This window comes from Pseudophryne corroboree, chromosome 4 (genome assembly GCF_028390025.1).
Source record: "Pseudophryne corroboree isolate aPseCor3 chromosome 4, aPseCor3.hap2, whole genome shotgun sequence".
Lineage (NCBI taxonomy): Eukaryota > Metazoa > Chordata > Amphibia > Anura > Myobatrachidae > Pseudophryne > Pseudophryne corroboree.
In genome coordinates, this window is record NC_086447.1 from 712,570,352 (window position 1) to 712,585,273 (window position 14,922).

Sequence of the window (14,922 nt, forward strand, 5' to 3'; positions counted from 1 at the left end):
TGATTCTTTCATTGTTTTTCAAGTGCCTCTACAGGAGATATAAAATATAAGTTGATTTAATATGGCAGTGATGTATAAATATTAATATGGCAGTGATGTACACATATTCACAAGTATCTATACTTGCTTTTCATGCATGGTCACAACAATGTGTTTTTGGCATCTAAGGAAAAAATAAACATAATGTAATATAATAATAATAATTAATTATTTTAAAATGGATTTTAAAATAATTGATGGATTGATGACTGGATTCAAAATCTCAGGAACTCTGGAATTATTTGTTCATCAATCAACCCAATTTGGTCATCAATCAATCCAATGGGATGCAAACAATATTATTATTAACCTTTACTTATATTACACCACAAAGGTTCCGCAGCACCTAACAAAGTACATAAACAAAACAAGAAAAACTGATTTATAGTGCAAGACAATGTAGGACAATTACATGGTATATAAACATTTTTGCATCAACGGAAATTACACTAAAACATCAGGGTGACCGAAACTGAGGGCTGGGTGCTGTGTAAAGATTGTCACAACTCTCTTCTCCAGATACAACCTGAGAATTGCCACACGCCCGTGACACTTTCTGATTACCTCACCACATGTAGTTAATAAACACGGTTACTGCCACCAGCTGAAGTGACATTTGAGACAATGCCCAGGCAAGCTCCAGCTCTCACCCGCAAATTATTTATATTTGAAAAATAGGTAACATAGGCCTACTTGGGGGTTTGGGTCAGGTTCAGAAAACACAGAACCAGAACTAGAATTATTGTATTTGATTCAAGAATATCTTCAAAGTTTATAGTTACAAAAAAAGTTACAATAGTATAATAATTTAAATAGTCACACAAGTAATAATTTCAAGAAATAAAATAAAGAGAAGAAAACCAAGTTCAGATCACCTGTAGTGTCGAATGATGGTATGGAAGTGAAGTATTTTCCTGTTTTTTTTTCCATCATGACCATATAGATCCCTTCACGACAATGAACACTATCTTTGGAGTGTTTCTCATATGCAAGCGCACTCGCAGCCCCCACCGCTTGGAATTCCTTTTAACCCTTCCAAAACCAAAATGGATTGATTCTGCTGTTATGCTATGGGGTCTCTGGGTCACTCAAGCAGGGGGGCGGATTCTCTTATTTGTAGCCTGGAGACCAGGCCTATGTCAACAAACTAGCTCTGTTATACACCAGCCCAGGAAGAAAGATTCACACCTTGGTAGACAATGTGTCTTTGGGTTTGTAGGTTTGATCCCTGCTGTGTTATACACAAACTCCAACCTCTGATCACTGTTCCATACAGGATTCTAGGGCTATTAGCATTTTGTCGCTGGACTTCTGGTGTTATTGTGTACATTCCAGCAAAGCAATTAACTTTCCAACCATTTGTCATCCACATACATTTTCCTCAATACAATATACATTGATACATCACCCAATGCGAATAATATTTTTTTTTAATCATGCCCATTCCAATATAAAATTGGGCGTTCCCTAGAAGGAGTATGAAGTACTATTGCAAAGATAACTTTGCAGGGTCAAGAGGTTCATAGATGGTAGGAACTTTAAGAATATTTACAGGGGGCATGGCCTAGCTGTGGAGAAGTGCAGACGTGTATCTGCTGGGCTCCCCGTTTGCACTCTTTTATAGGGCCAATACTGCCTGTGACCCCCAAAATCGTCCCTCTCTCCACCCCTGGGGACCCCCTGTGCCGGGTGCTGTGGGCTGCGGAGCCGGGGAACAGCCCGGCCTGTTCCCGCAGGTTGCGGCCTACACACCTCCGGAAGCCGGGGCCTCGCGTGATTCCCGCACCCGCGATCGGAGCTCCGTGGCGTGGACGCTCCATCGGGAGGCGGCGTGGGACCTCCTCCTGCCTCCTCAAGCCTCCAGCTCACCCTGTGAGCCTCCCCAGACCCCCCCCAGAGCGGCACCTGCTGTAATAAGCCCGGAGGGCGCCTGGCAGAGAAGGACAGCAGCAGCAGGGCATTCTCACAGGAGAGACGGCGGCCATCTTGGATCCCCCTGTCAGTGTCAGCTTCAGACAGACAGGCGGAGGTACAGTACCTGGGTGCTGTGGGAGACACTGGACTATGCCTGGACCGGGTCTGGGACCACCCCACCGCTGTTAGGGCCCTGACACCCCTTTGGGGGCTACTATATAGCAGATTTTGAAGCTCTCCATCCTGAAACGACCACCCTTCTCTGTATCAGTTTACTTCATGCTGAAACGGCACCATCTAGTGGCCACTGGTTACAATTGCAAGCCTTACCCACTCAGTGTGTTTGGTGTATAATACGTAACTAGCTGCTGGTTCTCAGTGGACGCAGGCTCATCAAGACCGGCCGTGACAAACGGATGTGATGCCCCCGTGGTAGATTGATGTATTTACGCCACCACCACTCAATATGTTTATAAATATTTAATGTGACACTCCAGGTGCGGGATAACACATCTGACATAGCACCATATCCGGGTCTGTTGTGCCCAACATCCAGGGATCTCTCCCTTCTCCGAGACGTAATGCCGCCTAAATGCCAGAAAGATTAATCCTGGGTACCCCCGGTAAGCTTCTTCAAGCAGTCGCCTTCATCACAAGGAGGCAAGGGCAAGCCCATGACAGATATGGCGTCCAAACCACTTGCTGCAGGTTATAGCCCTGCCGACCCATCTCCGTCGGCTTCAGTCACTGCACCCGGATTGGGCGATGATGCCCCGTTGACGATTGGCGCAATGAAGCAGCTCCTAGCCTCCTTCAAATCGGACATTTCGCAGGAATTTAAACTAGCACTACAAGGCTGCCAGCAATCCGTCGATGCGGTGGGTCAACGAACTGACCACCTAGAACACAAATTAGAAGAGGTGGTCAAATCCCACAACGACCTCATTTCTCTACATGAGGACCTGCAAGTGGAGGTGACGGCACTCCGTGGTAAGGTCGGGGACCTTGAGGATAGATCGCGACGGAATAATGTGAAGATTAGAGGGATCCCGGAGACTGTATCAAATTCCGAATTAACAGAGTTTGTTGTTGATCTCTTCACGAAATTATTACCTACAGATCATCTCTCAGATTTCCTGCTCTGATCGTATCCACCGACTACCCAAGGCGCGTTCAGCCCCGAAGGAAGCACCCAGAGACACTCTCATGCGGTTCCATTATTTCCATGTTAAAGAACGGGTTCTTCAAGCCGCAAGAAATACGGATAGTGCTGGCTCAATACTGGGAGATCTTCAAGTCTTTGGGGACTTGTCGGCGGCTACGCTGGCACTCAGGAGGTCCTTTGCCCCAATCACAAGAGCTCTCCGAAGGGCAAATATTCAGTACCGCTGGGGTTTCCCCACTCGTCTGATTGTCAGGCGAAATGGCAACACTCGGATCATCACTTCTCCTGATGAAGGCTCCCGGGTTCTGGTCTCCTGGAACTTGGAGGCGATCTCCAATGACCGCCCGAACGCACCCGGAATACCTCAAGAATGGTCAACTGTACGTAAATCATCATGATTATCATTATCCCTTGTGATTAATGGCCCAGCTATTTCCGTGGGCAGACCCGAGTTGTCCCAGTCTGTCAAACAGAGACTTTTATTGGCAAACTGAAGTACAGACTCCAATTGACATTATCACCTCATGTAGGGTCTGTATACGTGAGTAAATTCATGGTCCTTTTCTACTCGTACTTCATTTTCTGGTTCGTTTGTTTAATAACTGTTCTCCAAATTACCAGGGTGTTATTTTTTTTTCTTTTGATGTAACAGTTAGTAGAGGCTGGGCTATGTGTTTTATGAATATGTGTCTCTCTCGGTGTCCCGTCCTCGAGGTGATTTGGTCGGGGGCGGGACACCGAGTGATTCCAGTTTCTGCTGTACGGTATCCCGTACCTACCGTTTTGTGTTTTGTTTTTAGAGTGGTGGTGGCGGCTATGGCTGCCACTTCCCCCAATGTGCCGCCGCTTTTGGCGGTCTACGGTTGTACCTCTAAGGTGCATGGTTTGTCTCCTTTTTCTAACCCCTCTTCTCTCCCTATTTGCTCTACCCCTCCCCATTTCCTTCTCCTATTCTCAATTTACGGTTATTACACGACAGCACAAGGTAACAGGTATTAACATATGTTTTTCTGCATGCGATCATATGTACGCTCCTGCTTTAGTTTCTCATTACTGGTCAGTGTCGAGGTGCAATTTTGTTATGTTTTCCAATGATTAATATTCTTTCTCTGAATGTCAAGGGTCTGAACTCCCCGAATAAACGAAAACTAGCGCTTTCCCACTTTGCTAAGTTAAAAGCCCACATTGTCGCCCTACAGGAAACCCACTTCATGTCCCCTCCCCCCCCTACGTTTCATAATAATAAGTTTCCGATATGTTACATGTCCAATGGCCTGAGTAAAAAGGCAGGGGTGGCCATTTTACTGTCCAAATCCTGTAATTTTATATTGACTAAACAACTTTCTGACTCCGATGGCAGGTATTTGACACTGATAGGCAAGCTAGATGATAAACCCGTCGCCTTAGCAGTAGTCTATGCCCCCAACTCCAAACAGATCCCCTTTCTCCGGAAATTCTGTAACGTCCTCCAATCCTGCCTAACGGGATCGTTGCTTCTTTTAGGAGACTTCAATATGGTGCTCGATCCAACCTTAGATAAAACATCCAAGCACCGTCACCCGAAAGCTTTATCTAAATGTGATCATTCCGCAGCGTTTAGACATTTAACCCACGAATACGAATTGTACGATGTCTGGAGAGCCAAAAACCCCACCGGTAGGGACTATACCTTTTATTCTCCGGTACATAGATCGTTCTCCAGGATCGATCTGATGTTCTCGGATAAATGGACCCTCCAACAGATTAAAAAAGCTACTATCCTGCCAGTTACATGGTCCGATCATTCCGCCCTATTCCTTAGATGGGATCCTTCTTCATATAGATCTCCGCCTAGTCCATGGCGTCTCGGCGACCATCTCCTTTCCAATAAAGAGACCAGGGACTCCATTGCTCAAACACTCACCATGTACCTAGCCACTAACGATCCGGCCGACACGTCTGTCTTTACGCACTGGTGTGCTCTCAAAGCGGTTCTCCGCGGGTCAGCAATACAAGCGTCAGCCCGGCTGCGCAAGCAAAGGGAGGCCTTCCAGAAGGACGTGGAGAATAGGTTGGCGGTTCTCGAGAACAGGCTCAAATCTGCCCCCTCAGATAAATCCCTCTACCAGGAACTTCTTAAGGTTAGGGAGGAGTGGAACGTTCTCGCGCTGGCAGAGGTTTACAAGAATATGTTTAGATTGAAACAACGAATTTATGTACAGGGTGATAGAGCAGGCAGATTGCTAGCCAGGAAACTGAGAGCGAAAACGGTGAGGGATAGGGTGAAGGTAATTAATAATCTGCACGGCACAAAAGTGACAAACCCGGTGGACATAGCATCAGCCTTTGCCACATATTATGCTTCTCTGTATAACTTAAAGAACGACCCTATGACCCCTCAACCAACACCTGCGGACATTGATGCATTCTTAGACAAATTGTCCCTTCCACGTCTAAAGCCATCAGATCTTCAATCCCTGTCGCTCCCCTGGTCAGAAGGTGAACTTCGACGGGTTATTAAAGCCCTCCCTGTGGATAAAGCCCCTGGCCCGGATGGCTATATTAATAGGTTCTATACTCGCTTCCAGGAGATGTTAATCCCGGTGCTTATTCCGGTTTTTAATGAGGCCTCTGCATTAGGGACCTTTCCCTCGGAAATGCTGGAAGCTAGGATTGTCACTTTCCCTAAACAGGGAAAAAACCCGGCTTTGGTGGCCAACTACCGCCCGATAGCCCTCCTCAATATTGATGTGAAGATCTATGCGAAGTTGATAGCAAATAGGCTAAACCCTCTAGTCCCTACTCTGGTGAAGTGTGATCAGGTCGGGTTTGTTCAGGGCAGACAGGCCCCAGATAGTACCAGGAGGATCATTGATGTGTTGGATGCCTCCTCCGCGTCCTCGCGGCCGCTCATTTTGCTTTCGCTGGACGCGGAGAAGGCATTTGATAGGCTTCACTGGGGATATCTCTTTGCGGTCCTCGGGAAGCTGGGAATAGGGGGCAGGGCTCTTTCCTCTATAACAGCACTTTACTCGAGCCCAACGGCCAGAGTTTTCGTGAACGGTATCCTCTCTTCTACGTTCCAAATTACCAATGGCACACGTCAGGGTTGTCCATTATCCCCGTTGGTCTTCGCGCTGGCGATAGAACCCCTGGCGGAGGCTATTCGATCCAACAGATCAGTGCAAGGTCCAGTCGTTCATGGCCGTGAGTACAAAATTAGCCTGTTTGCTGATGATGTCCTCCTTACTTTGATAAATCCAGACACATCACTACGACAGCTACAACTGATTTTAGAGGAGTATTCCTCGGTCTCATACTATAAGTTGAATGCCTCCAAAACGGAGGCATTGCCAATTAATCTCCCTCCAACTCAATTACATTTGTTGAAAGCTCAATATGATTATGCCTGGCAGGATAGGAGTATAAAATATCTGGGGATCCAGATTACTCCGAGGGTCTCGGACCTTGTATCCAGTAATTATTTGCCCCTCCTACGTAACATTTCCCTGTTATTGTCTGACTGGATGATGTATCACGTGACCTGGATGGGCCGCATTGCGGCTTTAAAAATGATGGTACTCCCCAAGTTATTGTATCTGTTTAGGACGATTCCGATTTTGATTCCTAAAGTCTTATATGCTAAATTTAACTCAGCGTTTGTTCAATATGTCTGGAAGGGGAAAAAACCCAGATTAGCCCGGACCACACTGTCACTCCCCAAGTCAGAAGGGGGGTTAGCATTCCCTGATATTCGGTCCTATCATATAGCATGTATCCTTTCCCAAACCGGTGCTTGGATGGTTGAAGATGTCCCCAAACCCTGGGTTCTTCTAGAAAGGGGCTTAGTCTCCCCGCTCCCATTAGCTGATGTATTAAGGCTCCCGGATTCGGAGGGTCTGTGTTTTGTGTCACGCTCCGCTGTGGCGTTATCAGCACGTAAGGCATGGCTTGAACTGGTCTCTAAATGAAGGATGTCCATCTTCCAACGACGGACTTGTCTCTAATTGGTGTAGCCTCCCTCATCCCGAATTTAAACTTAGATGTATGGGTATCCCATGGCCTGTCCTCGCTTGGCGGAGCATTCAAGGATAATGCCCTTTTACAGTTTAGTCAGCTCCAATCTAAATTCTCCCTTCCACAAAGGGATTTCTACAAATATTTACAACTGCGTCACTGGCTCCATAGTGTTACACCGACTCCCCACGGAGTTTCCCCCCTCCCTAAACATTTGCGAGTGTTACTGGATAGGACCGATACTAAAGGCGGTATAAGTCGCTGGTACAATTTCATAATTGGTCTCTACTCCCCCCTGAAACTGAACTCTCTGAGGAAATGGGAGACAGATCTTGTTTGCACGATTTCTGAAGATGAATGGCGGGGGGTATTTTATACGTGTTTTCATTCATCTAGATGTATGTCCCATGTGGAACTTTTTTACAAGCTTCTCCATCGCCTATATCTAACCCCATCCAGACTCCATTCCATTTGGCCGTCCAGCTCCAACATGTGTTGGCGCAATTGTAATAATGTTGGTACTTTGCTCCATACGTTTTGGTCCTGCCCAGCTCTCACAAATTTTTGGTCAGCGATATTTACTCTTATTTCTAATGTATTAGGTTTCCGTATCGTCCCACTACCTAAATTGGCCCTCCTTCATATATCCCCAGGTTATATTACTCCAACCGATCAATATGTGATAGGCCATATCCTGATTTCATCCAAATTACTGATTGCTCAATATTGGCGTACGGCTCAAATTCCAACTGTAATAGCGGTTGAATCTCACTACGAATTTGAGACTGCCGGCTTACCATTCTCCAACTGCCAAACGAACCATTCGCTCCGCTGGTCTTCCTGGTGTGTTTATAGGTCTCATGGTACCACAATAGACCCCTGACATCCTCTTCCGTTTTCTTATTCTCGAATGTTTGTTGTATTTGCTTACTGACTAGTATACGTTTATATATGTTTCTGTGTTTATATACGTCTATGTACGCATGTTAATTTTCTATAGGCGGAATGCCTAGCCGCCTTGTATCTGTGTATTTGTCCGTCCCCCCCAGTTCCCTTTTCTTCTTTCTGTATCCCCCCCCCCATTTTTCTATATTTTGTGTTGTATAAACTCTCAATAAAAATCTAATTTTCAAAAAAAAAAAAAAAAATATTTACAAAGAGATTACTTTTCAAAGCCACCACTTTTTGGCAGTTCTGGTTGCAGGGTTTAAAAGGGCAATAGTATTTAATGCAAATCCAGGTTAGTTTTGCATTAAAGTTATTGCTCCTTTATACACCAGTAAAATAAAATACACACACCACTCCCCACAGGAAAAACACAAAACACATGCCATCACTCTCTGTGCAACACGAGCAAATCTGCACAGGCCACAGTCACCAGATTCAACACCATCAAAGGGCACACTTTGGAGATGAGACAACATGTGTCACCCACCCGATCCAAAAATGATTTGCATGATTTGCCGGGGTTAAAGCCTAATCATGGACCCATGACCACGCCCCTTTATAGAAAACCACCTACCAAGCAACAGGCACCACAAGCCGGCAGTGAGGCACGAGACATGCCATGCAAGAAATCCCCCGGCATCCTGGCGCACCATTTCACAACTAAACAGCTTTCTAGGTTCTAGATTTCATATACAGTAAGGGCCCACTTTTTATAAAAGTGGGAAGCACTTGTCTCTACATCAGGGCAGTGATGTGCATTCAAGGAGGGCAGAGCTTGTCCTACTCAGTGTACTCCAGAGTTTCCAGTATGAAATTTTTGAGACTGAAAACAAAGAGAGGAGAGGTTGCATCTTCCCTGGGCTCCCGCTTTATCCCTTATACTGCTCCCTACTGAGGTATTATACAGTGCCACACTGTGCTGTGTGGGGTGCCCTGGGACCTGTCCACTGGGTATGCCAAATGCTTATGCCTGTGTGCTGTGTGGTCTGTACTAAAGCCCCAGCCGGGAAGTAGACCTGAAGCCGCAGCCTCAATTTATGCCCTGATGGCCAATCCCGCTCATTGTCATTGGTAACCGCTTGCCTACTCTGACACCTCCCCACCCTCCACTTATCTTCTGTGGCTCCCCTACAGCTGGTTATTGCAGTCCTCCGAGGCTAGGCTCGCCTGATCCCTGCCAGTCTGGACAGTCTCCTGGCCCACTGCTATCTGGACAATCTGGCTGAATGGTGCCTTTGCCACCAGGTTGCTGCTACTTCTCCTGCTGTGGGTCTCCCTCTGTCCTCCTGCTCTCATCTTCTGGGTACCGGCGGCCATTTTGGATTTTATCTTTGTGCTGTATATATCTCCAGTGCCACCTCTAGCCCTGCTCACTGTGCTCTGGTATGACAACCACAAGGCTGGGCCTAGACTCTCTCTACACTGATCACAGTAATTCTGAGCTTTCTAGGTTGTCACTGCCTCTCCCTTGAAAGGTTCTCTTGTGAATTAGGATGTTGGTGTGACCTACTCTCCTCATCTCTCTAATCATGTTCTTTATGCATATCTACTTGTTCATGTGACTGAACCAACACAGTTCCTTGTATCTGCAGGGACCCTTCATCTGTAGTATGATATGGTTGTCTATTTGAACAGTACATTCTGTTGTTTGTGTTCTATTATGACTTCCAAAAGATACAAAGGGACACTCCCTCCTCCAGTGACTTTCCCTAGCCAGAAAGTGGCTTGCACCTCACATCCCACTACCAAGACCTCTGTTCCTACTACTGTAGGGAGCCCAGGTCCAAGTGGTACTGTGGGCCTGCTGTGGGATTCTGGTGTAGATCTGAACTCCAATTTCCCTCTCACTATCAAACCTTGTGCCAAGTTTTAGTGGCCTTTAAAATGGACCTTACTTAAGTCCTTACTGTGGCTATGTGTGACATCAAGTCAGAACTTTCCACTATTGGATAACGTACTGACCACTTTGAATTCAAAATGAAGGAACTGATGGCTTCCCATAATGATCTCATTTATGCTTATGATCACCAACAATCTGAGCTGGAAGCATTTAAAGATAAGATGGCTGATATGAAGGATCGCTCCTGGAGAAATAATGTTAAAATTCAGGGGATTCCAAACTCTGTTTCTAATTCAGATTATGCCATGTCTCTCTTTCATTAGCTGATTCCAAATGTGGATGACAAAGATCTACTCATTGACCGTCTTCAATGTCTCCCTAGACCTAGATTGTTCTCTACCTCTCTCCCCAGAGACATTCTCCTTCAAGTCCATTTTTCATGAGTAAGTAGAGTGTTCTTCAAGCCGCCAGATCCGCTGGAGATTCCGATGTCTTGTAGGCTTACAACTCTTCCCAGATTTCTCTGTGCTGACCATTGGTAAACGGAGATCACTGGTTCCTGTCAGAATGGCTCTTTGCTCTTGAGATCCAGTGTAGGTGGGGATTCCCAGTGAAATTGATCATCAAATATGAGGGCTCCTCTTAGGTAGTTTCAAGCTTGGACACTGGTATTAAGCTGTTGTCTCATTTGGACATTTCTGTTAAATTGCTGGCTTCTGCCAGGAATCACTCTTCCTCCTCAAGCTGAGTGGTCCAAGACCTGACTGTTCATCCATTTCACTTATGGAATCCAGCTTTCTGGTTCTCACTGAACTTTGAACATCCTTCCGGGTGTGCCCCCAATTGTGCCAGTGGCTACTTAAGGGATGCATGAGTTACTGTGTTGGTTATCTGTTTTCTTTTTTCTATATTTAATTTTTATGTTTCTATTGTAACTATTGTGTATTTACTATGCTTTTACTTGATATGCTATATACATCTCTCAAATTTGTTTACCTAGTTCTTTGGAATTTGGGTGGTGAAGCCAGTGCTACCTCTCCCAGTTTTACTCTGCTGCTAATTGCTATTATTAATGGTCCCTTTAAGCATAACAGCATGGCCATTCTTTTCCTAAACTCTTTTTTTTGTATTGCATTCCCAACTAGTCAATAAAAGCTGGCATTACCTCATCCTCACTGGCCTTTTGGAAGATAATTTGGTCACTCTTGTTTCCCTTTACAACCCTAACTCTAGGAACAAAAGGTATGGTATACCTGCACTGCTATAATGTTTAAGTATTGATTGATTGTAAGTGACCAACATATAAACAAATAATTTGAATAATTCATAGATAATTAATGGTGTTGGCGTTGCTCCCCGGAGGAAATGATAAATATTATACAGGGTTTTTTTGCCGGGAAAAGAAGCCACGGCAACAAAGAAGAAAACCTCTTTTTGGGGGCACTCATTTGATAACAAAAGATATTGTTTAAAAATTATATAATTTTAATTTGATTAGTTTAAAAATTTATGTGAGATGTTAACCCAATCTGCTACACCCCTTAATAGAGTTAGCAGAGAAAAAGACAAAAGGTGCAAATTACACAAAATATATCACGGTATTGATTAACCACTGGTTATTTAGTGAGTACAAATATCTGATAGTTCACATAGGTACGAGTATTACTTCCTATGAGATTTTTTTTACCTTTAAATCCTGGACAGCTGTAGATATCTTGTGTCCATGGCTTAACATTTATTTATAGCAACAAGGGTAATAAGGTTAGCAATCGAAAGTATTTGCTCTGTACCTAACAAGTGGATGTGCCTAGTAGGTGAATATGAACATCTATAACATGATGGGATTCCAAGTGAAAATAGTTTCTCCCACCATGTAGGGCATATTAGTTTACCCAGGGAAACAGTCATATATATAAGGCATTCAGTCCGTTTGAATTACACTTGTTTCTAAAAGAATAGAATCAGTGTCGGTTTTCCGCTGACTTCTGCTGCCTTCCCATGTGTGGGTGATTCCACAGTGAATGGGAGGTGAGAGAGTCGAGCGGCCGGCGCTGATATGAAGAAAGAAGGTGGCGTTTGCTACTGTTGTGGGCTGCGGGTCGGGTAATCCCTGGTAACCTTTAGGTCATTGCAGGGAAACGGGACCCGCTGCTCCTCAATGAGAGCACACCAGAATACCTGTCCGTAGATAAGTGTTGTGCTGGATGCGGACTGTGCAGCAGCGCTGCGGCTGGTCGGCGCGTTTTTCTCCTGATGCCCGGGAACGGAGCCGTGTTCTCTGCACGGAGACTCACGTACGTTTCACCCTAGGGGCAGGGCTTGTTCACCAGGAACACTGGTGAACAAGCCCTGCCCCTAGGGTGAAACGTACGTTCAATCAAACAAACGTCACAGTGACGTCACACGGAGTCTCCGTGCAGAGAACACGGCTCTGTTCCCGGGCACCAGGAGAAACACGCGCCGACCAGCCGCAGCGCTGCTGCACGGTCCGCATCCAGCACAACACTTATCTACGGACAGGTATTCTGGTGTGCTCTCATTGAGGAGCAGCGGGTCCCGTTTCCCTGCAATGACCTAAAGGTTACCAGGGATTACCCGACCCGCAGCCCACAACAGTAGCAAACGCCGCCTTCTTTCTTCATATCAGCGCCGGCCGCTCGACTCTCTCACTTCCCATTCACTGTGGAATCACCCACACATGGGAAGGCAGCAGAAGTCAGCGGAAAACCGACACTGATTCTATTCTTTTAGAAACAAGTGTAATTCAAACGGACTGAATGCCTTATATATATGACTGTTTCCCTGGGTAAACTAATATGCCCTACATGGTGGGAGAAACTATTTTCACTTGGAATCCCATCATGTTATAGATGTTCATATTCACCTACTAGGCACATCCACTTGTTAGGTACAGAGCAAATACTTTCGATTGCTAACCTTATTACCCTTGTTGCTATAAATAAATGTTAAGCCATGGACACAAGATATCTACAGCTGTCCAGGATTTAAAGGTAAAAAAACATCTCATAGGAAGTAATACTCGTACCTATGTGAACTATCAGATATTTGTACTCACTAAATACCAGTGGTTAATCAATACCGTGATATATTTTGTGTAATTTGCACCTTTTGTCTTTTTCTCTGCTAACTCTATTAAGGGGTGTAGCAGATTGGGTTAACATCCCACATACATAAATTTTTAAACTAATCAAATTAAAATTATATAATTTTTAAACAATATCTTTTGTTATCAAATGAGTGCCCCCAAAAAGAGGTTTTCTTCTTTGTTGCCGTGGCCTCTTTTCCCGGCAAAAAAACCCCGTACAACCCTAACTCTAATCAGGTTTCATTCCTTCAGAATGTATGTATAACCATACAGAAAATACGTCAAGGTTTCGTTATTGTTTTGGGGTATTTTTAGACCCTAATTTAGGTAAATCTCATAAATCTAATGCCGCTCCCTCTAGATCTCATACTGGTCCCTCTTCCCTACTTCGTTCTCTCCAGGCAGAGTTTGATCTACTGCATATGATGTATGGCATGTACAAAATCCAACCAGGCATGATTACACATATTACTCGCCAGTTCATAATTCCTACTCCCGTATTGATTTTATTTTGTCAGATAAGTAGACCTTACAACACTCTGGCTCAGTAGATATATTATCTATCTCGGGGTCGGACTATGCGCCGTTATTGTGGTCTTGAGACCTTTCTTGTTGTTCTGTGCCCCCCGTCCATGGCATTTATCCCCTCACCTTCTCCTAAATCCAACTTTAAAGAATCTCTTATAGATCGTATTCTGTCATACATGGCCACTAACTCTACCTCTGATACCTCTACCTCTATTTTGACTTTTTGGTGCTCATTTAAGTACATAATCTGAGGATCTGCTATTCACATGGGCATTAGTCTTAAACTTCAAACCATGCAACAGCAATTCGATTTGAATCTAAACTCCAAGAACTTGAGAATAAGCATAAAACCCATCCTTCCAAGGCCTGACTTAAGAATTGTCATCCATTAGGAATCAATTGCAGAAGCTCTTTATGGCCTGAACCCAAACTGCCCATAATAGATTATGCCACAAATTTGATTTAGTTGGAAACAGACCTGGAAAGATGTTAGCTCATAAATTGTGTGTGCAACAGGCTAGGAATAGAATGAAACATTTTTCCGCAACAGGTATTAAAATTGCAAATCCACCTGATACAGCTAAACAGATTGCCAGTTACTATACCCATCTTTATAATTTGTCGACTGATTCTTCTGCTTTTCAGCCATCCTCATCGACTATTCAAACTTTCCTGTCAAACATAGGTATGACCAGTTGACTATATTAAATGCCTCTTGGACTTCCTTGGAAATAGGGTCAGCAATTCGACTCACTTTCATGCTGTAAAGCTCCCGGAACTGACGGCTTTATCAATTGCTTTAATGTAACTTTCCAGAGCCATTTAGTTTCTACATTAACATCTATGTTTAATGAGGTGACTCTTTTGGGTTATTTTCCCACAGAAATGTTGGAAGCCCGAGTTGTGACTCTGCCCAAACCTGGGAAATAAGGGAAGGGGGCCCTAATTTGCACACCATAATTAGGTAATGAGGTGCTACTCTGCTTGAGACTTAATACAGTGTACAGAGGGAAAAAGTAGCAGGTGCACTATCTCATACTAGCTCAACCTGTAATAACCAGAGGCACTTAGCATATTCCTGGCCAGGGCTATGAGCTTACCCACCGCACCAAGGTAGCCTCTCATTGGGTAAGTCCCTAACACTAACTACAGGGGTTCAGGTCCGGGGGGCAGGACACCCCAAAGCCACCCAGCCAGACAACCCCAGGACACCGCAAGAGTGATACAAACAAAGAGTTAAGTGGGTAGGAGCAGCTACTGCTGCATGTGTGAGTAATGATTTTAACTAGAAAGTCCAGCACTCTGTCCTGCAAATTTGGAATGAGCACACTGAGGTAAGACTCCTACATTTTGTTTACTATGGCAGTCAATATTGGGGGGATTCTC